Raw genomic sequence first — 27,056 nt, 5'->3', positions numbered from 1 at the left:
TAAAAACTGCTCTCCACCCTATGGCACAATGTGTAGAATTGCAGGAAATAAGCTCTAAAACAGCTAATTTTCCTCTCGGCACAATGAGATGAATTGCATAAAATGACAATTGCACAATTATTCTCTCTCCCCCATGGCAAATGTGTAAAATTGGAGCAAGCTTGCTTTAAAACTGCAGAATTGCACGAAATTAACTCTAAAACTTAAAAAATGCAGGAATGTGGTACGGATGTGGGTATGCAGACCCGCGAGCTACTGCGGCCCCCTATGAGGAGTTCAGTTTTTTTGTGGCACCCACCCCCATCAAAATTGCCCATCCCTGCTCCAGGGGATCAGGGGATTACACGAGTGTCAGTCCAAGTCACCCAGTTCTTCCATTCTGCACTGACCGGGTGACAACACGTCTACGCGCGAGGATATGGACCTAATCATTTAACAAGTCGCTATTGGATTTTTATCGCATTATCAGTTTGATTTGCAGGTAATTGACTTTTTTTTTTTTTGTGTGTGTCTGAGGCACATCGAGTTGCAAATGTGAGTGTTCTCTGACGTTTGTGGCTGCCAATATTATGGAGGGACCCCTCGGACACAGCTTGCTGCGTGGCCGTTGTCTGATCTGCATAAGTAATGTATTAGGATAGTGTTGTTACGTTGTTGTAACACATGTTGTTACAATGTACCAACAGTTTCGGTCTGAAGAACCGACAATAAACATTAGGGGACATAATAGGTTATTTGAAATCTGACGTTACAGCTATTACATTTAACAGCTATTTAAATTCTATTTAAAAAGTATAACAAGACGCACAACTAGCCTACACGTGTTCCATAGAGAATATAATGTGAGATTTACAGAAGTATATATTGACACTTCCATATGGTACTTTAATGTTTTGAATTTCACCGTTTTGAGTTTCAAGGTTTTGTGTTTCAAGGTTTTCAGTTTGAATGTTTTGAGTGTTAATGTTTTCAGTTTGAATGTTTTGAGTGTTAATGTTTTCAGTTTGAATGTTTTGAGTGTTAATGTTTTGAGTTTCAATGTTTTGAGCCTTGAGTTTCTTTTTTTATGAGTAAAATTCAGAGGTGTTTTTAGGATTGTAGCCTACAATAATCTCCACAATGATGAGGAGTTGAATATCTGATCCTTACTAATGTTACTTGATTAGCAAGTAGACCTACGAATTAGGAAGCAAGTAAAATAAGTAAGCAGAAATGATTGAAATGCATGTCTGATAGCCTATGTTGCACATTTATCTTCTGAGTCCTGCTAGTAGGATATCGTCACTATTTTTTTTTTGTGTGTGTGTGTGTGTGTGTGTGTGTGTGTGTGTGTGTGTGTGTTTGTGTGCGTGCGTACGTGCGTGTGCGTGCGTAGACAACACAAGCTTTGTGTTTATCTCCTAGACTGTTCTCAAGGCCAGAGTCTAGTTGTCTCCATCCTGCTGCTATGGACAGAGCTGCTGCTGCCAGAAATAGAATCAGTACAGTAACAAGGACATGAGGACTACATTAGAATATTTACAGTAACAAGGAGATGAGGACTACATTAGAATATTTACAGTAACAAGGAGATGAGGACTAATATAATATTTACAGTGACAAGGAGATGAGGTCTAATATAATATTTACAGTAACAAGGAGATGAGGTCTAATATAATATTTACAGTAACAAGGAGATGAGGTCTAATATAATATTTACAGTAACAAGGAGATGAGGTCTAATATAATATTTACAGTAACAAGGAGATGAGGTCTACATTAGAATATTTACAGTAACAAGGAGATGAGGTCTAATATAATATTTACAGTAACATGGAGATGAGGTCTAATATAATATTTACAGTAACAAGGAGATGAGGTCTACATTAGAATATTTACAGTAACAAGGAGATGAGGTCTAATATAATATTTACAGTAACAAGGAGATGAGGTCTAATATAATATTTACAGTAACAAGGAGATGAGGTCTACATTAGAATATTTACAGTAACAAGGAGATGAGGTCTACATTAGAATATTTACAGTGACAAGGAGATGAGGTCTAATATAATATTTACAGTAACAAGGAGATAAGGACTACATTAGAATATTTACAGTGACAATGAGATGAGGTCTAATATAGTATTTACAGTAACAAGGAGATGAGGACTAATATAATATTTACAGTGACAAGGAGAGGAGGTCTAATATAATATTTACAGTAACAAGGAGATGAGGTCTAATATAATATTTACAGTAACAAGGAGATGAGGTCTAATATAATATTTACAGTAACAAGGAGATGAGGTCTACATTAGAATATTTACAGTGACAATGAGATGAGGTCTAAGATAATATTTACAGTAACAAGGAGATAAGGACTACATTAGAATATTTACAGTGACAATGAGATGAGGTCTAATATAATATTTACAGTAACAAGGAGATGAGGACTACATTAGAATATTTACAGTGACAAGGAGATGAGTCTAATATAATATTTACAGTAACAATGAGATGAGGACTACATTAGATTATTTACAGTAACAAGGAGATGAGGTCTAATATAATATTTACAGTGACAAGGAGATGAGGTCTAATATAATTTGTACTGTGACAAGGAGATGAGGTCTAATATAATATTTACAGTGACAAGGAGATGAGGTCTAATATAATATTTACAGTGACAAGGAGATGAGGTCTAATATAATTTTTACAGTAACAAGGAGATGAGGTCTAATATAATATTTACAGTGACAAGGAGATGAGGTCTAATATAATATTTACAGTAACAAGGAGATGAGGTCTAATATAATATTTACAGTAACAAGGAGATGAGGTCTAATATAATATTTACAGTAACAAGGAGATGAGGTCTAATATAATATTTACAGTAACAAGGAGATGAGGTCTAATATAATATTTGCAGTAACAAGGAGATGAGGTCTAATATAATATTTACAGTAACAAGGAGATGAGGTCTAATATAATATTTACAGTGACAAGGAGATGAGGTCTAATATAATATTTACAGTAACAAGGAGATGAGGTCTAATATAATATTTACAGTGACAAGGAGATGAGGTCTAATATAATATTTGCAGTGACAAGGAGATGACGTCTAATATAATATTTACAGTAACAAGGAGATGGGGTCTAATATAATATTTACAGTAACAAGGAGATGAGGTCTAATATAATATTTACAGTAACAAGGAGATGAGCTCTAATATAATATTTACAGTAACAAGGAGATGAGGTCTAATATAATATTTACAGTAACAAGGAGATGAGGTCTAATATAATATTTACAGTAACAAGGAGATGAGGTCTAATATAATATTTACAGTAACAAGGAGATGAGGTCTAATATAATATTTACAGTGACAAGGAGATGAGGTCTACATTAGAATATTTACAGTGACAATGAGATGAGGTCTAATATAATATTTACAGTAACAAGGAGATGAGGTCTAATATAATATTTACAGTGACAAGGAGAGGAGGTCTAATATAATATTTACAGTGACAAGGAGATGAGGTCTAATATAATAGTTACAGTGACAAGGAGATGACGTCTAATATAATATTTACAGTAACAAGGAGATGAGGTCTAATATAATATTTACAGTAACAAGGAGATGAGGTCTAATATAATATTTACAGTAACAAGGAGATGAGGTCTAATATAATATTTACAGTAACAAGGAGATGAGGTCTAATATAATATTTACAGTAACAAGGAGATGAGGTCTAATATAATATTTACAGTAACAAGGAGATGAGGTCTAATATAATATTTACAGTGACAAGGAGATGAGGTCTAATATAATATTTACAGTAACCAGTTTATGAGGTCTAATACAGCCAGTACAGTAAAAGGGAGATGAGGTCTGTTTTTTCACCATGCTGGGAAGGGAACCATCCAGTAACCAGAGAATATTAGGTGCAAAAGAAAGTAGGATGCTTGTATTGTTCTCTCTGGATTGGACATACTGGTCTGGGGGGGTTATGGCTTGACACTTGGATCGCTGTTAAAGACTGGCTTGTGTTTGATGGTTTTGTCTATTTGGTGGGTCACAAAGATATTTTAAACCCCACTTTAATATAGTCTGTGTCACAGACAGCCTAGATGACACAGACCCAGGCAGCCTAGATGACACAGACCCAGACAGCCTAGGTGACACAGACCCAGGCAGCCTAGATGACACAGACCCAGACAGCCTAGATGACACAGACCAAGACAGCCTAGATGACACAGACCCAGGCAGCCTAGATGACACAGACCCAGACAGCCTAGATGACACAGACCAAGACAGCCTAGATGACACAGACCCAGGCAGCCTAGGTGACACAGACCCAGACAGCCTAGATGACACAGACCCAGACAGCCTAGATGACACAGACCCAGGCAGCCTAGGTGACACAGACCAAGACAGCCTAGATGACACAGACCCAGACAGCCTAGATGACACAGACCCAGGCAGCCTAGGTGACACAGACCAAGACAGCCTAGATGACACAGACCCAGGCAGCCTAGGTGACACAGACCCAGACAGCCTAGATGACACAGACCCAGACAGCCTAGATGACACAGACCCAGGCAGCCTAGGTGACACAGACCCAGGCAGCCTAGATGACACAGACCCAGGCAGCCTAGGTGACACAGACCCAGACAGCCTAGATGACACAGACCCAGACAGCCTAGATGACACAGACCCAGACAGCCTAGATGACACAGACCAAGACAGCCTAGATGACACAGACCCAGGCAGCCTAGATGACACAGACCCAGACAGCCTAGATGACACAGACCCAGACAGCCTAGGTGACACAGACCCAGACAGCCTAGATGACACAGACCCAGACCGCCTAGATGACACAGACCCAGACAGCCTAGATGACACAGACCCAGACAGCCTAGATGACACAGACCCAGACAGCCTAGATGACACAGACCAAGACAGCCTAGATGACACAGACCCAGGCAGCCTAGATGACACAGACCCAGGCAGCCTAGGTGACACAGACCCAGACAGCCTAGATGACACAGACCCAGGCAGCCTAGATGACACAGACCCAGACAGCCTAGATGACACAGACCCAGGCAGCCTAGGTGACACAGACCCAGGCAGCCTAGGTGACACAGACCCAGGCAGCCTAGATGACACAGACCCAGGCAGCCTAGGTGACACAGACCCAGGCAGCCTTGATGACACAGACCAAGACAGCCTAGATGACACAGACCCAGACAGCCTAGATGACACAGACCAAGACAGCCTAGATGACACAGACCCAGACAGCCTAGATGACACAGACCCAGACAGCCTAGATGACACAGACTCAGACAGCCTAGATGACACAGACCCAGACAGCCTAGATGACACAGACCCAGACAGCCTAGATGACACAGACCCAGGCAGCCTAGATGACACAGACCCAGACAGCCTAGATGACACAGACCCAGACAGCCTAGATGACACAGACCCAGACAGCCTAGATGACACAGACCCAGACAGCCTAGATGACACAGACCCAGGCAGCCTAGATGACACAGACCCAGACAGCCTAGATGACACAGACCCAGACAGCCTAGAAGACACAGTGTCACTGAGGAGCAGGTATTCCTGTTAACGCTAGAGTGAGATGACAAACACTCGTGGGGGATGGAGAGCGAGAGAGAGTGAGAGAGAGTGCAAGACGGTAAGAAAGGAAAGAGAGAGGACTTGGGGATAGAAGAGGCAGAGAAAGGATAGCAGGAAGACGGTGGGTAAGAAAGGAGAGAGAGAAAGAGGGGAAAAAAAGAGAGACAGTTTGAGTCTGAGAGAGGGAAAGGGAGAGAGAGAGAACAAAGAAGCAATGTACCAATTTAGGACTAATGAGATGTAGCAAAGATTCCATTACATGGGACTTACATAGTATATATAATTACTTTTTTGTTTATTTGAGAAAGATAATTAAGAGCTCCACTGTGTACCATTTCAAGGAAGTTCAGAGAGCTGGCTCAGAGTTTTTTCCAGGAACAGCCTCTATTCCATATTCCTTGTCTTATATTCCCTGTTCCACATCCCTTTCCCTCCTGGGCAGCTTGTGTCCCTGGATGGGCACATTGATCCAAGAAGCTATTGAGGAAACAGTGAAAGAACGTGTTTGTTTAGGGTCTGTAATGTTGTAGCATCTGCTAAGCTGGATTCCCATCTCACAAGGGGTTGGCCTCAGAGCTCCGTTTCAAAGAGCTGCCTGCTGCCATATTCACCAGCTGACACTGACACAAAAATATAAAAAAAACACACACACACTGTGCACACAACACACACATACACTGAAATACACACACACAAAGAACAAACAAACATTTCCTAGCTCATTCCTTGAGAGGGAGCAGCTCTGAATGCATCTGGCTGTGCCTGTAATGTGATCCTTTAGTAGGTTAGGACTGTGTGTGTGTGTGTGTGTGTGTGTGTGTGTGTGTGCGTGCGTGCGTGCGTGCGTGCGCACTTGGGGGTTCAGGGGTTAGAGGTCAGAGGCCTGACGAGAACGGGTTGGTGGCCAGTCCTGAGAGAACAACCCCTGGCTATCTCCCTAGCCCCTGACCTTTAACCCTCCCTGGCCCCTGACCCCTGTGAGAGACCTTTTGTGTCCACTGAGCCTACAGGACATGTGGATGCTACCACGATTACGGATAGTCCTGAATTAATTACATTTACATTACATTTTAGTCATTTAGCAGACGCTCTTATCCAGAGCGACTTACAGTAGAGTGCATACATTTTTTACATTTCATTACATTTTACAAGCTGAGACAAGGATATCCCTACCGGCCAAACCCTCCCTAACCCGGACGACGCTATGCCAATTGTGCGTCGCCCCATGGACCTCCCGGTTGCGGCCGGCTGCGACAGAGCCTGGGCGCGAACCCAGCCCAGCCTGGGCGCGAACCCAGAGACTCTGGTGGCGCAGCTAGCACTGCGATGCAGTGCCCTAGACCACTGCGCCACCCGGGAGACACGTAATTGTGACATGCTAGCTTCTCACCAGTACAATAACAGAGGAGGTAAGCATTTTATATCATACCCCCAAGACATGCTAACCTCTCCTCATTACAATACAGTTTTTTTCAATTGTTTAAGCACAATTTTGAAAACAGGGCCCGGTTTGTCAAAACACTACACACAATTAGCACAACCCTACACCAAAGTAGCACAACACTTCAGATCATTTGCAAAATGGAACACTTTTGTCAAAACTATACACGACTTCATAAAAATGATATTTTGTTACCATACGAAACACACACATTTCATATGACTTCAATCTTTTTGAACCAGTTACACACTGCTGTTGCTAACCTAAAACACTTTTAGCAAGTCTAATTGTCAGTGATTAGAGTAGTGTAAATGAAGTACACAGAGAAAGTGCAACTATACAAACACTACACAAGACCAATGCTGCAGACTGAGGAAAATATCATTTATTTCTCTCCATATACCCAAATCAGTCAACATGTCAACATGGAGAATCACAACAAAACATGTCCCAGTTTTCATGCTACTACAGTAGTGTGCATAACACTGTTAGCTCAGCAAACAACAGACAAACGTACAATACTGTATCCAGTACAGGTTACAATTACAGTAAATAACAACAACAACAAACATAAAAAATAATCAGAAAAAAACTGCCAATATTGTACAGAAAATACTACAGTAAACATACTATACATTATCTCTTCGCCTAGCTGGATCTGGCCAGAGAATTTCATCAACATCACAAGCAATATCGTCATTAGCAAGACAACGCGGGAAGAACCGTCTTGAATGTCGAATCCATCCTTGCACAGCTGCGCCGTCGACTTGGTCACAGGCGTCCTCCATGGCCTGAATGGCCTGGGGCTGGAGATCGTAAACCTTCCACCGCCATGCAGAGAAAAACTCTTCGATAGGGTTTAGAAACGGAGAGTATGGTGGAAGGTATAGTACTGTCAACTGTGGATGGTGTTGAAACCAGTTCTGGACCAAAGCAGAGCGGTGGAATGACACATTGTCCCAGAAGACCGTGTATTGCATCTGGTGCATTTCATTACCTACTGTGACGATGTGGTGCAATCGGTCCAAAAATGAGAGAATGTGAGGTGTGTTGTAAAGGCCCATTTTGGCATGATGGAGGACAACCCCATGCTGTGAAATGGCAGCGCAAAGGGTGATGTTACCCCCACGTTGCCCTGTGACATTGATTATATTGGTTGAAGGCATTTTGGTTGAAGGCAGGTGAACCTACCTCCTGCATTTTTATAGTGCTTAAACCTGATTGGTGTGTCTACAATTTAGCAATCATGTGTTTGTGCACCTGATGGCTGTGTTTAACAGATTGGCTCATAGGTGTGGTAATTTGACAGTCAGTGCTTTTGAATTGCAAGGAAGTGACATCATGATATACTTCTGTGTCTGATGTATACAAGTGTGTTTAGTGTTTTGCAAATCACTGTGTGTAATGTTTTGCAAATAGTGTGAAGCTGACAATGTGCTTACAGTTGTGCAAATCTAGCCTTGTGTTTTGCTCCTTGAGTGTAAGGTTTTGATAATTGTGGGAAAAGTTAAATTGTAGTGTGTCAGCAATCGTAAAAAAACTATAACAGAGGAGGTTAGCATTTTTAAGGCTGTATGATATTTGCTTAACTTAATTGGCAAGTTTTTTCTGTTGTAGCTGTATCCTAAACCTTAACTTAACCATTAGGTAATAATTCCTTAACTTAACCATTGGGTAATAATGCCTTAACTTAACCATTGGGTAATAATGCCTTAACTTAACCATTTGGGTAATAATGCCTTAACTTAACCATTAGGTAATAATGCCTTAACTTAACCATTTGGGTAATAATGCCTTAACTTAACCATTAGGTAATAATGCCTTAACTTAACCATTAGGTAATAATGCCTTAACTTAACCATTGGGTAATAATGCCTTAACTTAACCATTTGGGTAATAATGCCTTAACTTAACCATTAGGTAATAATGCCTTACTTGTCCAGTTGTGTCTTTTGTAGCCGTAACCCTTTCCCAAACTTAACCGTTGAAATGGAACGTTTGGAGAACTTAGAAATTTGACGTTTGGAGAAACATCGACGAACGTCAAAATCTGAAGTCAAATTGGTAAAACCGTGAGATCTTGTTAGCATGTGTTTGTGTGTGTGCACGTGAATGCGTGTGTGGGTAATTTAGGCCCTCCTCTTATAGATGGATAAAAGCCTATAATGTTCTTCTTCTCCAACTCCCTTCTACTCTTTAGAAGGCCAGTGTCTGCTTGTTAGTCTGAGAACACACACAGGACAGAGATCCCACACTGACACAGGACAGAGATCCCACACTGACACAGGACAGAGATTCCACACTGACACAGGACAGAGATCCCACACTGACACAGGACAGAGATCCCACACTGACACAGGACAGAGATCCCACACTGACACAGGACAGAGATCCCACACTGACACAGGACAGAGATCCCACACTGACACAGGACAGAGAGCCTACACTGACACAGGACAGAGATCCCAAACGGACACAGGACAGAGATCCCACACGGACACAGAACAGAGATCCCACACGGACACAGGACAGAGATCCCACACTGACACAGGACAGAGATCCCACACTGACATAAGACAGAGATCCCACACTGACACAGGACAGAGATCCCACACTGACACAGTCTACTTTCATCTATCAGATTTATTCTTACCAGGAAGTCCCATTGATGGCATCAAATACTTATTTTCCAAGGGAGATCGTTCCCCATATGTACAAAGCATCTCAGAATACACTCTTAGAAAAAAGGGTTCCCAAAGAATTGCTCGGCAGTCTCCATAGGATAACCATTTTTGGTTCCAGGGAGGAACCCTTTTAGGTTTCCATGTAGAACCCTCTGTGAAACCCAAAAGGTTCTATCTGTAACAAACTATCTAGAACCTAAAACAGTTATTTGGCTGTCCCCATAGGAGAACCCTCTACATGGAACTCAAAAGGGTTCTACTTGGAACCAAAAAGGGTTATCCTATGAGGAAAACCAAAGAACCCTTTTGGAAACTTTTTTTCTAAGAGTGTAAAACATTTGGTGAATATGTCAACAATGTACTAATGAAACAAATACCAAAAGATAGTTTTTGAGTGGGATTTTCCTTTAAGAGTGCTATCCATGTTTTATCTGACTATTTTAATAAAATGTACCATAAAATATACTTATGATAGGCAGCATCTCCACTCTGTGATGTGTAATGTGAGGTTGAGATCGGTAGAAAAGCTGAGTTTTAAGCGTTGTTTGACAAGGGGTTGTAGAGGCTCTTAAATACGAGACTGAAATGTGTGTGTGACAGAGAGAAGGGTCATAAACACAACATGCTCTCACAGTCTCACTGCACAATTAGACTTTCCTCCACGTTTCCCCAAACGTCAAATTCCTAAATTACTATTAACATCACATTTCAAAGTGTTTTTGACATCCTGCGTTGACTCCTCCTTTCAGTATTGTTCTACTTCTCCAAACATCAAATTCAGAAGGTTAAGAGTTAAGCTTTTGGATAGGGTTAAAACATTAAGTTTAGTCACTCATTCTGAATGGTTAAGGTAAGAGTTAAAGTTTGGGATAGGTTTAAAACAAAAACTATTTTACAAGTGTCCACCACTGGGATCGAACACATAACCTTCTGATCCAGAGTCATGGGATTAGACCCATCCTTCACCCCATCACCCAAGCAAAACCCAAGCCTAGCATTCACTGTTGCCCCTAGCAGACGGTTTTGAAAGTATTTCCCGACGTCCTCAGGACATGGATAGATGTCCAATTTTGAAGTCACTCTTGAGCAATCTGCCTGCATAAACAGGCGCAATAGTGCTACTGCTCTCCGTGGGGGAAAGAAAGAGGAGGAAGAAAGAGAGGAGATGGGGAGGAGGGGAGGGAAAGATGAAAGAAACTGCTACCGCTCTGTCAGGGGTTGAGGCGAGGGGGAGGGAGGGGCTATTCAGTGCACCTCTCCTTTTATCTCCTTCCCTCCCTCTCTTTTCCTCTCTTTCTCTCCTTTTGAAAACTCTCCATTCTGTGAATTTAGAGGTGTGATGATGACTTTTCTTGCTCTGGTCATTTCACTGTTTTGTCTTCCTTCTCTTCCTGTCCTCAAACTGGCCCAGTGTATTAAACCTCACCAGAAAGTAGCATTACGCATATGTGTGTGTGTGTGTGTGTGTGTGTGTGTGTGTGTGTGTGTGTGTGTGTGTGTGTGTGTGTGTGTGTGTGTGTGTGTGTGTGTGTGTGTGTGTGTGTGTGTGTGTGTGTGTGTGTGTGTGTGTGTGTGTGTGTGTGTGTGTGTGTGTGTGTGCTCGTATGTGTGTGTGTGTGTGTGTGTGTCTTTCATCTTGTGCTTTCCCCACACTGACCTCCATGACTGGAGTCAATAGCTCTGACTGCACCACAGATAGAACAATGAGACAGATATTTTACCGGATGTATAAATGTGAAGCATCCGCTTAGCGTTTCCACTCTCTACCAAATATGGTAGTGGGAGGAAGCCCTCTGGCCGGCAGTGGGAGAAGATGGAACAAGGTCAATTTTGGCCGACATGCTGCACATTTTCTGATCGATGAAACAATTGATCTCAATACAGTTTTCTGTTCCCAAAACTACAATCTGTTATGAACAGAGTGGACTAAGTTTTGTAGACTTTACCCTTTGCAAAAGTTATTTTTAAATCACGTTGTTTTAAAAGAGTGCAAGGGTGAATTGAGTTATTGCACACTCGCACTTCACAGAGGGGGTGTTCCCGAATGGAAATATGCAGATGTCTGCTCGAACTCGCCAATAGGATCTCGCTAGCTCGTGCTTGGCTCTGCCCACCTCCTAGCTTGTTCTGCCCACCATTGGAAATGACAGGCTGTGGTCTATCTTGGTTTAGTTATAGAAATCTTTGACTGCACTGTATCTTAGACTAATTCAGACAGTTTTGAGGAAGTGTATACTGGCTACGGCATCTCAAAATGGACAACCAGTACTATTGCCTCTTTTTTCTTGTTTTTCAAGCGAAGGTTTTTTAAGGGAGTATGCGAGCACACTCTTTCGGTTCGGATAGCCAAACCGAAGCATGCTGACGCCTTTATTATGTATAGAGAATGTGGTAGTGACTGTATACACTGCCTTTGGAAAGTATTCAGACCCCTTGACTTTTTCCACATTTAGTTAGGTTACAGCCTTATTCTAAAATTGATTAAATTGTTTTTTTCCTGTATTATCCTCAAGTGGGCAAAGAAGGTGTTTAGTTTGTCTGGAAGCGTGACATCGGTTTCCGTGACGTGGCTGGTTTTCTTTTTGTAGTCCATGATCTCCTGTATACTCTGCCACATACGTCTCGTGTCTGAGCCGTTGAATTGCAACTCCACCTTGTCCCTGTACCGGCATTTCGCTTGTTTGATTGCCTTGCGGAGGGAATAACTACACTGTTTATATTCAGCCATATTCCCAGATCTCTTTCCAATGTTAACTTCTTATGAGCAGGTGAAATTGCAGAGCGCGAAATTCAAACTACAGATGTATCAATATTTAACTTTCATAAAATCACACACGTAATACATCAAATTAAAGCTTAACTTCTTGTTAATCCAGCCCCTATGTGTCAAATTTAAGACGGAGAATCGTTATTGTCTTTACCGGAGAAAAATACCAAAGAACGCGCTTTCCTTCACGGGCTTGGAAACACCACAGCCAAAATGAGAGCCACCTATAAAAACTACAATTTCCGGATCATTTTTCTAAAAACCAGCCTGAAACTCTTTCTAAAGACTGTTGACATCTAGTGGAAGCCCTAGGAACTGCAATCTGGGAGCACTTCGCCTTCTAATAAAAGTGACAGCCATTGAAAATAGTGGTAGGCTGAATTTTTTGGGGGGGATGGGTGGTTTGTCCTCGGGGTTTCGCCTGCCATATCAGTTCTGTTATACTCACAGACATTATTATAACAGTTTTAGAAACTTTAGAGTGTTTTCTATCCAAATCTACCAATTATATGCATATCCTAGCTTCTGGGCCTGAGTAACAGGCAGTTTACTTTGGGCACGCTTTTCATCCGGACGTGAAAATACTGCCCTCTACCCAAGAGAGGTTAAATGTGGTGGTTCGCGCTTTCAGCTTTGCGCGAATGCCGCCGTCCATCCACGGTTTCTGGTTAGGGTAGGTTTTAAGTGGGTACAACATCTGCAATGCACTTCTTTATAAATTCACTCACTGAGTCAGCGTATAGATCAATGTTATTCTCTGAGGCTGACCGGAACATATCCAACTCCGCGTGATCAAAACAATCTTGAAGCATGGATTCTGATTGGTCAGACCAGCGTTAAATGGTTCTAGTCACTGGTACATCCTGTTTGAGTTTCTGCCTATGAGACGGTAGGGCAAGATGGCATCGTGGTCGGATTTGCCGAAGGGAGGGCCGGGGAGGGATTTGTATGCATCGCAGAAGTTAGAGTACCAGTGGTCGAGTTTATTACCCCCGCGCGTAGTGGAATCAATATGCTGATAGAATTTAGGTAGCCTTGTTCTCAAATTTACTTTGTTAAAATCCCCAGCTAAAATAAACGCAGCCTCAGGATATATGGTTTCCAGTTTACATAGAGTCCAGTGAAGTTTCTTCATCTTGGTGTCTGCTTGAGGGGGAATGTACACAGCTGTAACGATAACTGACGAGAATTCCCTTGGAAGGTAATGTGGTCGGCATTTGATTGTGAGGAATTCTAGGTCGGGTTGAGTTCCTGTATGTTGTTATGATTACACCATGAGTCGTTAATCATGAAGCATACACCCCTGCCCTTCCTCTTCTCAGAGAGGTGTTTATCTCTGTCGGCGTGATGCATGGAGAAGCCCGGTGGCTGAACCGATTCCGACAACATATCCTGAGAGAGCCATGTTTCCATGAAACAGAGAATGTTACAATCTCTGGAAGGCAATCCTTGCTCGAATTTTGTCTACCTTGTTGTCAAAAGACTGGACATTGGCGGGTAGTATACTTGGGAGCGGTGGGCATTGTGCACGTGTACGGAGCCTGACCCGGAGGCCGCTCCGTCTGCCCCTTCTGTGACGCCATTGTCTTCGGTCGGCTTCTGGGATTAAATCCATTGTCCTGGGTGGTGGTCCAAACAGAGGATCCGCTTCGGGAAAGTCGTATTCCTGGTCGTAATGTTGGCAAGTTGACGTCGCTTTTATATCCAATAGTTCTTCCCGGCTGTATGTAATAAGACTTAAGATTTCCTGAGGTAACAATGTAAGAAATTAACCAAATACTGCATAGTTTCCTAAGGATTCGAAGCGAGGCGACCATCTCTGTCGGCGCCAGTAGTCTGTGATAGTGAGTCGAAGTAGTCTGTAATGCTGGCCATGGTCACTCACTAGTGCTTGCTTTGTTTACCGGGAATTTGTATGTCTGTGTGTGTGTGTGTGTGTGTGTGTGTGTGTGTGTGTGTGTGTGTGTGTGTGTGTGTGTGTGTGTGTGTGTGTGTGTGTGTGTGTGTGTGTGTGTGTGTGTAGGGGGCGAGCTGAACCGAGCAGGCTGTCTAGGTTAGGGCGACCTGACTGTGACTGTGGAGCTGATTGTTTATTGAGCTGGAGATTAGACATCCACCGCGCCAGAGTCTGCCGCTGCTCTGCGTGTGTGTGTGTGTGTGTGTGTGTGTGTGTGTGTGTGTGTGTGTGTGTGTGTGTGTGTGTGTGTGTGTGTGTGTGTGCGTGCGTGAATGCCAGAGTCCTTGTCTGAGGAAAGGGAAGTCTTTAAAAGCTTGTAGTAAATACCTTGTTTTTCTCCTCTGTTCTCTCTCCCCCACTTCTCTCTCAATTTCAATTTCAATTTAAGGAACTTTATTTGCATGGGAAACAATTGTTTACATTGGCAAACAAGTTAAATATATAATAAACAACAGTGAAATAAACCATAAAAAATGACTGTAAACATTACACTCGGAAAAGTTCCAAAAGAATAAAGACATTTCCAATGTCATATTATGTCTATGTACAGTGTTTTAACAATTTGCAAATAGTAAAAAAAATATGGGTTGTATTTACAATGGTGTTTGTTCTTCACTGGTTTACCTTTTCTTGTGGCAACAGGTCACAAATCTTGCTGCTGTGATGGCACACTGTGGTATTTCACCCAGTAGATATGGGAATTTATCAAAATTGGATTTGTTTTTTAATTTTGTTCTCTCTATCTCTCTCTCTCTCTATCTATCTTTTTCTCTCCACCTCTCTCCTGCTCTCTCTCACTCTCTCTCTCCACCTCTATCTTTTGCTCTCCACCTCTCTCTCTCTCTCAGTTCAATTTAATGTTTTTATTGGCATGGGAAATATATGTTTACATTGCCAAATCAAGTGAAGTACAAAAGCCCTCTCTCTCACACTCACACTCACACTCACACTCACACTCACACTCACACTCACACTCACACTCACTCACTCACTCACTCACTCACTCACTCACTCTCTCACTCTCTCACTCTCTCTCTCTCACTCTCTCTCTCTCACTCTCTCTCTCTCACTCTCTCACTCTCTCTCTCTCACTCTCTCACTCTCTCACTCTCACTCTCTCACTCTCTCTCAATTCAATTTAAGGGCATTTATTGGCATGGGAAACATATGTTTACATTGCCAGAGCTAGTGAAATAGAAGTTAAACAATAAAAAATGTACAGTCGACATTACACTCACAAAAGTTACAAAAGAACAATGCATTTCAAATGTCATATTATGTCTATATACAGTGTTAAAGTACAAAAGGGGAAATAAATAAACATAAATATAGGTTGAATTTACAATGGTGTTTGTTCTTCAATGGTTGCCCTTTTCTTGTGGCAACAGGTAACAAATATTGCTTCTGTGATTGGACACTGGTATTTCACTTTATCAAAATTTATCGTTTATCAAAATTGGATTTATTTTAGAAAATGTTGTGGGTCTGTGTAATCTGAGGGAAATATGTGTCTCTAATATGGTCATACATTTTGCCGGAGGTTAGGAAGTGCAGCTCAGTTTCCACCTCATGTTGTGGGCAGTGTGCACATAACCTGTCTTCTCTTAATCTTGGAACTATAGGGGGTGCTGTTCCGCATTAGCATATTTGTGTCTCCAAATTAAACTGCCTCGTGCTAAATTCTTGATCGTACAATATGCATATTATTGTTATTATTGGATAGAAAACACCTTCTAGTTTCTATAGAAGTTGAAATTTTGTCTCTGAGTGGTACAGAACAATTTCTACAGCACTTTTCATGACAGGGTTCAGATTTCAGAAATTTTTACCTCTGATCTGGGGTCTGTTTTTAAGGCGACAGTGAATGCTATGAAGAAACCGACACTGCCTACGTCTTCCTCTGGGTGTCTGTACGTCATCACGTTTTCAATGGAATCGATGGGACATTCATAGCCATTATAAAAGACCAAAATGTATAGAGACCGCCCTTTCTCGTCGTGCGCCTGAAGCGTGAAGGACATCGGACCTGCCTCGTTCCAAATCGTTTTCTAACCAGCAATATTTCTCCGGTCATGTTTTTACTCGTTATAGGTGTTAAAAACATCATAATGTAGTTAATTTGAACCGTTTTATAGCAATTTATATCCGTTTAGTGCGATTTTGAGGAATTTATTTGTTGTGCACTCTGAAACTTTGGACACGTTTTGGGGTGTCGGTCGTTGGTGGTGGACATTTCGAAGGACAGAGGACATCTATCGACCAAAAGACGTTTATAACATAGAAAGGATACATTGCCCAAGAATCTGATGGAAGAACAGCTCAAAGTAAGCAATATTTAATATGATAAATCGTGTTTCTGTCGAAATATTTTAAACGCATATTTCGCCATTTTGTTTGGTATAGCTTCACTTGGCGAACCCTGTATTGAAAAGTAAGGATAATTTTAAAAATGTAAATCAGCGGTTGCATTAAGAACTAATTTGTCTTTCGATTCCTGTAAACCCTGTATTTTTTAGTCAAGTATATGATTAGCTATTAATTAAACTAGATCACTCTGAAAGATGGCGACCGACATTTTCAGGCTTGTTTTGCTACTATTTTCATTGTGTAACCACGGTTTTGTATGGCTAAATATGCACCTTTTCGAACAAACTGTATATGTATATTGTAAAATGATGTTACAGGAGTGTCATCGGAAGAATTCTGAGAAGGTTAGTGAAAAAATTAATATATTTTGGCGATGTTGACTTTTATCGCTCACTTTGGCTAGAATCAATGCTGGGCTGCTATGTGCTATGTGCTATGCTAATATAACGATTTATTGTGTTTTCGCTGTAAGACACTTAGAAAATCTGAAATATTGTCTGTATTCACAGGATCTGTGTCTTTCGATTAGTGTATGCTGTGTATTTTTACGAAATGTTTGATGATTAGTAGTTAGGTAAACACGTTGCTCATTGTAATTATTCTAGTCCATTTGTGACGGTGGGTGCAATTGTAAACTATGTCAGCTACCTGAAATATGCACATTTTTCTAACAAAACCTATCCCATACCATAAATATGTTATCAGACTGTCATCTGATGAGTTTTTTTCTTGGTTAGGGGCTATAAATATCTTAGTTTAGCCGAATTGGTGATAGCTACTGGTGTTGGTGGACAAATAAAAGATGGTGGATTATGCTAATGTGTTTTTAGCTAATAGATTTACATCTTTACATATTTTGTCTTCCCTGTAAAACATTTTAAAAATCTGAAATGGTGGCTTTATTCACAAGATCTGTATCTTTCATCTGGTGTCTTGGACTTGTGATTTAATGATATTTAGATGCTACTATCTACTTGTGAAGCTATGCTAGCTATGCTAATCAGTGTGTGGGGGGGTGGGGGGGATCCCGGATCCGGGTTAGGTACTCTGTAGAGGTTAAGAGCCAGGTCTGCCTATGGCGGACTCTCTCAATAGCAAGTCTATGCTCACTGAGTCTGTACATAGTCAAAGATTTCCTTCATTTTGGGTCAGACTCAGTGGTCAGGTATTCTGCCACTTTGTACTCTCTGTTTAGGGCCAAATAGCATTCTAGTTTGCACAGTTTTTTTGTAATTTGATAATTAGCGGGTATAAGCCTAATTCTGCTCTGCATGCATTATTTGGTGTTTTACATTGTACACTGAGGATATTTTAGCAGAATTCTGCATGCAGTCTCAATTTGGTGTTTGTCCTATTTTGTGAATTCTTGGTTGGTGAGCAGACCCCACACCTCCCAACCATAAAGGGCAATGGGTTCTATAACTGATTCAAGTGTTTTTTGCCAGATCCTAATTGGTATGTCGAATGTTATGTTCCTTTTGATGGCATAGAAGGCCCTTCTTGGCCCTTCAGATTGTTCACAGCTTTGTGGAAGTTACCTGTGGTGTTGATGTTTAGGCCGAGGTATGTATAGTTGTTTGTGTGCTCTAGGGCAACAATGTCTAGATGGAATTTGTATTTTTGTTCCTGGCAACTGGACCTTTTTTGGAACACCATTATTTTTGTCTTACTGAGATTTACTGTCAGGGCCCAGGTCTGACAGAATCTGTGCAGAAGATCTAGGTGCTGCTGTAGGCCCTCCTTGGTTGGGGACAGAAGCACCAGATCATCAGTAAACAGTAGACATTTGACTTCAAATTCGCTGAGTGCTGCAGACTGTTCTAGTGCCCTCGCCAATTCATTGATATAAACAGTGCATTCGGAAAGTATTCAGACCCCTTCCCTTTTTCCACATTTTGTTAAGTTTCAGCCTAATTCTAAAATTGATTAAATTATACATTTTCCTCATCAATCTACACGCAATACCCCATAATGACAAAGTGAAAACAAGTTTTGCGAAAATGTTGTACATTTATTAAACATTTTAAATAGAAATATCACCTTTACATCAGTATTCACACCTTTTGCTATGTGACTCAAAATTGAGCTCAAGTGTTTCCATTGATCATCCTTGAGATGTTTCTACAACTTGAGTGGAGTCCACCTGTAGGAAATTAAATTGATTGGGCATGATTTGGAAATGCACACACGTCTATACAGTGTCACGCCCTGATCTGTTTCACCTGTTCCTGTGATTGTCTCCACCCCCTCCAGGTGTCGCTTATTTCCCCCAGTGTATTTATCCCTGTGTTTCCTGTCTCTCTTGTATGTTAGTCAAGTCAACCAGCGTGTTTTTCCCGTACACCTTTTGCTATTCTCTTTTTGATAGTCTTCCCGGTTTTGACCCCTGCCTGACTCTGGACTACTTTCCCGCCTGCCTGATCATCCTGCCTGCCCTTACCTTGATTCTGCCTGCCCTTCGGTACCTTTTGGACTATGAACTGGTTTTGACCTTTTGCCTGTCCACAACCATTCTCTTGCCTTACCCTATTGGATTAATAAATATTGTAAGATTCCAATCATCTGCCTCCTGTGTCTGCATCTTGGTCTCGCCTTGTGTCATGATAGACAGTGCATGTCAGAGCAAAAACCAAGCCATGAGGTCAAAGGAATTGTCCGTAGAGCTCCGAGACAGGATTGTGTCGAGGCATAGATCTGGGGAAGGATACCAAAAAATGTCTGCAGAATTGAAGGTCACCAAGAACACAGTGGTCTCCATCATTCTTAAATGTAAGAAGTTTGGAACCACCAAGACTCTTCCTAGAGCTGGCCTCACGGCCAAACTGAGCAATTGGGGAAGAAAGGCCTTGGTCAGGAAGTTTACCAAGAACCCGATGGTCACTCTGACAGAGGTCCAACATTCCTCTGTGGAGATGGGAGAACCTTCCAGAAGGAAAACCATCTCTGCAGCACCACCAATCAGGCCTTTATGGTAGAGTGGCCAGACGGAAGCCACTCCTCAGTAAAAGGGACATGACAGCCCACTTGGAGTTTGCCAAAAGGCACCTATATGACTCTGACCATGAGAAAAAAGATTATTCGGTGTGATGAAACCAAGATTGAACTCTTTGGCCTGATTTCCAAGTGTCACGTCTGAAGGAAACCTGGAACCATCCCTACGGTGAAGCATGGTGGTGGCAGCATCATGCTTTGGGGATGTTTTTCAGCGGTAGGGACAGGGACATTAGTCAGGATCAAGGGAAAGGTGAACGGAGCAAAGTACAGAGATATCCTTAATGATAACCTGCTCCAGAGTGTTCGGGACCTCAGACCAGTGTGAAGGTTCACCTTCCAACAGGACAATGACCCTAAGCACACAGCCAAGACTACACGGGAGTGGCTTCGGGACAAGTCTCTGAATGTCCTTGAGTGGCCCAGTCAGAGCCCAGACTTGAACCCGATCGAACATCTCTGGAGAGACCTGAAAAAGCTGTGCAGCAACGCTCCCCATCCAACCTGAACAAGCTTGAGAGGATCTGCAGAGAATAATGGGAGAAACTCCCAAAATACAGGTGTGCCAAGCTTGTAGTGTCATACCCAAGAAGACTCAAGGCTGTGATCGCTGCCAATGGTGCGTCAACAAAGTACTGAGTAAAGGGTCTGAATACTTACGTAAACATGATATTTCATTTTTTTTCTAAAAACGTGTTTTTGCTTTGTCATTATGGGGTATTGTGTGTACATTGTTGAAGAAGAAAAAACGATTTAATCCATTTTAGAATAAGGCTGTAACGTAAGAAAATGTGACCCGTTTCTGAAAATTAGGCGTATGTCGCAAGGCACGACTTCACAGGAGAGCCATCTGAATGTTTTTTGTTTTTTTATCAAAATGCGAACATGTGAACTTTTATGTGCCTTAATAACAAACTTGTATGCCATCTGTAAATATGAATACAATTGTTAAATTAAGAGCCTTGTTGGTTAAGCCACAGAAAAAGTCAACAACCTTCCCACTAGCCATGATTGGCTGAGATAATGAGTGGTCTGGACATGCCGAGAGAGGAGTTCGGATTATTCTGCCATATGGCTTCTGTCTATTTGAACTGGTCAGACTGTGTTGGTAATCCTGTCGAATTTGACTTTTTTTAAATGTATCGTGTAGTGGAGCTGCAAAAGTGTTGCTCTCCACTTTCTGGAGTATCAAGTTTTTTTTTTTTGAGGTCACTGTCTGTTCAATGAGTTTTCATTGGGATACTAGATTTCTAAGTGACTTGTTTGCAGTTCCTACCGCTTCCACTGGATGTCACCAGTCTTTGGAAATTGGTTGAGGTTATTCCTTTGTGTAATGAAGAAGTACGGCCATCTTGAATTAATGTCAGTTGAAGTGTACTTTTTGAGAGAGGCGCATGACTCTAAAAGTAGCGTCAATTTGTTGTCTTCCTGTATTGAACACAGATAGTCCCGTCTTCAATTTGATCGATTATTAACGTTTAAAAATACCTACAGTTGTATTACAAAAGTAGTTTGAAATGTTTTGGCAAAGTTTACATGTAAGTTTTGAGATGTATTGTAGTGACGTTGCGCAAATTGGAAGCTGTGTTTTTCTGGATCAAACACGCCAAATAAATGGACATTTTGGATATATATGGACGGAATGAATCGAACAAAAGGACCATTTGTGATGTTTATGGGACATATTGGAGTGCCAACAAAAGAAGCTCGTCAAATGTAAGGCATGATTTATATTTTATTTCTGCGTTTTGTTTTGCGCCTGCAGTGTTGAAATATGCTACTCTCTTTGTTTACTGTTGTGCTATCATCAGATAATAGCATCTTATGCTTTCGCCTAAAAGCCTTTTTGAAATCTGACATGTTGGCTGGATTTACAACGAGTGTAGCTTTAATTATATGTAAAACATGTATCTTTCATCAAAGTTTATGATGAGTATTTCTGTTATTTGACATGGCTCTCTGTAATTACTCCGGATATTTTGGAAGCATTTCTGAACATGGCGCCAATGTAAACCGAGATTTGTTGATATAAATATGCACATTATCGAACAAAACATAAATGTATTGTGTAACATGATGTCATATGAGTGTCATCTGATGAAGATGTTCAAAGGTTAGTGATTCATTTTATCTCTATTTCTGGTTTTTGTTACTACTATCTTTTGTTGGGAAAATGGCTGTGTTTTTCTGTGGCTATGTACTGAGCTAACATAATTGTTTGGTATGCTTTCCCCGTAAATCCTTTTTGAAATCAGACATGTTGGCTGGATTCACAACATGTGTAGCTTTAATTTGGCGTCTTTCATGTGTGATTTCATGAAAGATTGATTGTTATAGTAATATATTTGAATTTGGCGCGATACATTTTTTCTGGATTTTGGCCAAGTGGGACGCTACCGTCCCACCTATCCTAGAGAAGTTAACCTGTCTAGGATCAGCGTGGCGCTAGCGGCACCCCCCCCCCCCCCCCCCCCACTGAAAAACCAGTGCCGCGAAATTCAAAAAAAATATTTTTTTAAAATATTTAACTTTCACACATTAAAGTCCAATACAGCTAATGAAAGACACAGATCTTATGAATCCAGTCAACATTTCCGATTTTTTAAATGTTTTACAGGGAAGACACAATATGTAAAGATGTACATCTATTACCTAAAAACACATTAGCATAATCCACCATCTTTTATTTGTCCACCAACACCAGTAGCCATCACCAATTCGGCTAAACTAAGATATTTATAGCCCCTAACCAACAAAAAAACTCATTAGATGACAGTCTGATAACATATTTATGGTATGGGATAGGTTTTATTAGAAAAAAGTGCATATTTCAGGTATATGGCATAGTTTACAATTGCACCCACCATCACAAATGGACTAGAATAATTACAATGAGCAACGTGTTTACCTAACTACTAATCATCAAACATTTCGTAAAAATACACAGCATACACGAATCGAAAGACACAGATCCTGTGAATACAGACAATATTTCAGATTTTCTAAGTGTCTTACAGCGAAAACACAATAAATCGTTATATTAGCATAGCACATAGCACATAGCAGCCCAGCATTGATTCTAGCCAAAGTGGGCGATAACGTCAACATCGCCAAAAATATATTAATTTTTTCACTAACCTTCTCAGAATTCTTCAGATGACACTCCTGTAACATCATATTACACAATCCATATAGAGTTTGATCGAAAATGTTTATATTTAGCCACCAAAATCATGGTTAGACAATGTGAAATGTAGACAAGCTGGTAAAGAAAATGTCCTTGCGCCACTTAGACAGTGATCTACTCTTATACATAAATACTCATAAACGTGACTAAAAAATATAGGGTGGACAGGGATTGATAGACAATTTAATTCTTAATACAATTGCGTTATTACATTTTTTAATTTATCCTTACTTTTCAATACAGTTTGCGCCAAGCGAAGCTACGTCAAAAAACATGGCGTCCTAAGCCACTAAAATGTTTCGACAGAAACACGATTTATCATAATAAAAATGTCCTACCTTGAGCTGTTCTTCCATCAGTATCTTGGGCAAAGGATCCTTTCTTGGGAGAAATCGTCTTTTGGTGGAAAGCTGTCCTCTTGCCATGTGGAAAAGTCAACTGCGTTCGGGATGAACTGAAAAGCGTGCCCAACTTTTCACATCGTTGCAAAAATAAATGTCCCAAAATCGCACTAAACGGATATAAATTGCTATAAAACGCTTTAAATTAACTACCTTATGATGTTTTTAACTCCTATAACGAGTGAAAAGATGACCGGAGAAATATAACAGGCTAAACTAACGCTTGGAACAGGTGCGCGCCGGTGTCCACTTTGCTCATGACGCAGCTCCCAAAGAATGACTAGCTTCAGGGTTTTTTCATTTGTAGGGCCTGTGAACGTGCAATCGACCCCGTTGGAATCGTCATCACGTAAAGGCATCCAGGGGAAGACGTAAGAAGTGTCCGTATAGTCATAGCAACGACAGTGCCCTTTTAAATGACTTCAGAAGAGTGGCCAACATTTCTCAAATCTGACTCCATGTCAGGGAAATTGCTGTAGAATGGGCTCTGTTCCACTTAGAGACAAAATTTCAACTCCTATAGAAACTATAGACTGTTTTCTATCCAATAATAATAATAATATGCATATTGTACGATCAAGGATTTTGTGGGAAGCCGTTTAAAAAATTTGCCACATTAGCATAAGTAGTCTAAACAGCGCCCCCATCCCCAACAGGTTAATACGTTAAAAACAGGTCCCTAGCGGCCTGACAATAATATGACTGCTTGTTACAAAAGACATGGAAAGGGCGAGAGAGCGAGCGAGGGACAGAGACACTTAACGTTGGTACATTTAGAAACTACTCTTACAGGGACAGATATGATCAGAGAGGCCACAGGGCCAGATATGATTCAGAGGCCACAGGGCCAGATACGATTCAGAGAGGCCACAGGGCCAGATACGATTCAGAGAGGCCACAGGGCCAGATACGATTCAGAGAGGCCACAGGGCCAGATATGATCAGAGAGGACACAGGGACAGATATGATCAGAGAGGCCACAGGGACAGATATGATCAGAGAGGCCACAGGGCCAGATATGATTCAGAGAGGCCACAGGGACATATATGATCAGAGAGGCCACAGGGCCAGATATGATTCAGAGAGGCCACAGGGACAGATACTATTCAGAGAGGCCATATGGCCAGATATGATTCAGAGAGGCCACAGGGCCAGATATGATTCAGAGAGGCCACAGGGCCAGATATGATTCAGAGAGGCCACAGGGCCAGATAGGATTCAGAGAGGCCACAGGGCCAGATAGGATTCAGAGAGGCCACAGGGCCAGATATGATTCAGAGAGGCCACAGGGCCAGATATGATTCAGAGAGGCCACAGGGCCAGATATGATTCAGAGAGGCCACAGGGCCAGATATGATTCAGAGAGGCCACAGGGCCAGATATGATCAGAGAGGCCACAGGGCCAGATATGATTCAGAGAGGCCACAGGGCCAGATATGATTCAGAGAGGCCACAGGGCCAGATATGATTCAGAGAGGCCACAGGGCCAGATATGATTCAGAGGCCACAGGGCCAGATATGATTCAGAGGCCACAGGGCCAGATATGATTCAGAGGCCACAGGGCCAGATATGATTCAGAGAGGGCACAGGGCCAGATATGATGGGTCTTTTGTGAGTGTCTAGCAGAGTCAATCAGCTCTTTAAAATCCAGTTTCAACTGTTCAGAGCTGCCCTTCATAATGTCAATAAAACTCTCATGGACTACGATAGAATCGATTTCCATGTCCTGGCGTAGTACATTCGGGAGCAGCTTAGTAATGTAATTTACTAGAGCTCCGGGATAGGAGATTGTTTTTGCACCAGGAACGGTCACATTTCTTACCATGGAGCTGCCCAAAATAATGGCTGGCGAGAAGGACGAGGAAATCCGCCCACTCCCATGCTTCACAGGATTCGGAGAACCCTTTGTGGACAGGCGAGAGGCAAGATAACTTGAGCCTGTTGCTACCGGCGCCTGATGCATGCCTCCGACAGATGAAGAAGCCCAGCTCAATCCAGAGCAGAGACAGAAGGTTGCCGACGTCGACTTCAAAATTGTTGTAGCACGCACTGCGGCCGCAGACACAGGCACCCCCTAGCGACGAATGTATAAGAAGATCAGGCTCCAGGACGGCGAAACTATTCGTTATTTGTATCCGCTACAGGCCTCTCGTTGGAAGTGTAGCCTGCTTTATGGGAGGCCACTGTCTTTGGCTTCCACGGCTCGTGACATGCGACCATCGTTGATTGCCTTGCTCCTCTTGCTGTGCTCCTTTCGACACCGCTATCAGATTAGGGAGCTACTGGCAACACCGGCCAGTCGGATAACGACAAACGACGAGGCGGAAATGCATCCAACAAGGGCGAACGCCATTCTGCCACCGGTGTAGAAAATTTAAACATTCCACTCTGTGTTTTCCCCAGTTTCTTACATAGGCTGGCAAACTTCGTGATCAAGCTAGCCACATCAAGCCTATAATATTCGGCAAGTGAACACTTGCCGCATTGGAACTCCGAGTTATCCGGTTCGTCCCAAAACAAAGCGAATTAGATACAGCTCCTACAGCGTTGGAACCATTAATTCATTTCTCCCGACACCACAGGCCTTTTTGGGTTGGAGGGTTTGTATTTTGTCCTGTTGTTCATTCAATGTAATTTGAGAATCCAGTGTGTTCTGGTAGTCTTTAATAGTTGATTCTAAGATTTTTATTTGATCATTTTGCTGTTTGTACATTGTTTTCGGGACAAAAATATTGGACAACTAGTTAATCCATCTAACCATTTTGGATAGATAACTCTTCGTGTTGTTGTTTGTTTAGTGTTTTCCAATTTTCCCAGAAGCTGCTAGTCTATGGATTCTTCAATTACAGCTGATTTCTGACATGTTGTTCCTTATTTTTCTGTAGTGTATTTCTGTATTGTTTCAGTGATTCACCATAGTGAAGGCGTAGCCTCAGATTTTCTAGGTCTCTATGTTTTTGGCTGTATAGGTTTCTCAATTTCTTCATAAAACCATTTGTCATTGTTGTTAATTTTCTTCGGTTTTCTGTTTTACATCTTTTGAGGTCAGAAGACTTGCTGTGGCACACCAGCTGAATTTTGCGCCAATGTGGGCAGAAAAAGAAAAGGCCAGCCTGGAGTGGTTTACAGGCTTCTTAAAGCGGCACCCAACGCTGTCGCTGAGAAAGCCAGAGGCAACTAGCATTGCCAGGGCAAGTAGCTTCAACAGAGAAAATGTTAGTGCTTCCTTCAACAATGTAGCAGAAGTGCTACAGAGATATCAGTTTGGACCAGGAGACATATGGAATGTAGATGAAACTAGGGTGACCGCTGTACATAAACCTGACAAAGTGGTGGGCAGACGTGGATTCAAATAAGTAGGGTCACTGACCTCCGCTGAAAGGGGAACCCTCGTCACACTGGCCTGTGCTGTCTCAGCCACAGGGAATAGTATACATCCATATTTTACATTCCCCCGTGTCAACTTCCACGATCATTTCCTGATCAACGGGCCACCTGGCAAATCCCTCTGGGTGGATGAAAGATGTGCACTTTGTTGACTTCCTGAAACATTTCGTCGAGCATATGAACTTCTCAAAGGAGAAGCCCTGTTTACTCCTTTTGGACAAAACCACAAGTCTCATCTGTCCATCCATT

The 27,056-nt window shown here is 41.8% G+C and overlaps 1 protein-coding gene across 4 annotated transcripts in view; it reads left to right on the top strand.

Annotated features, from left to right (window-relative positions):
* Positions 1-332: 332 nt before the first annotated feature.
* Positions 333-27,056, top strand: part of LOC129811517 (protein GREB1-like) — a 90,825-nt gene continuing 64,101 nt past the window's right edge. For all 4 annotated transcript variants that reach the window (XM_055862891.1, XM_055862889.1, XM_055862890.1 and 1 more), the window contains exon 1: positions 333-481. The gene's annotated coding sequence lies outside the window, so the exon portion shown is untranslated. The remainder of the gene's footprint in view (positions 482-27,056) is intronic.

The sequence above is a fragment of the Salvelinus fontinalis genome, chromosome 15 (assembly GCF_029448725.1).
Source record: "Salvelinus fontinalis isolate EN_2023a chromosome 15, ASM2944872v1, whole genome shotgun sequence".
NCBI lineage: Eukaryota > Metazoa > Chordata > Actinopteri > Salmoniformes > Salmonidae > Salvelinus > Salvelinus fontinalis.
This window is presented reverse-complemented; position numbering and strand designations above follow the sequence as displayed.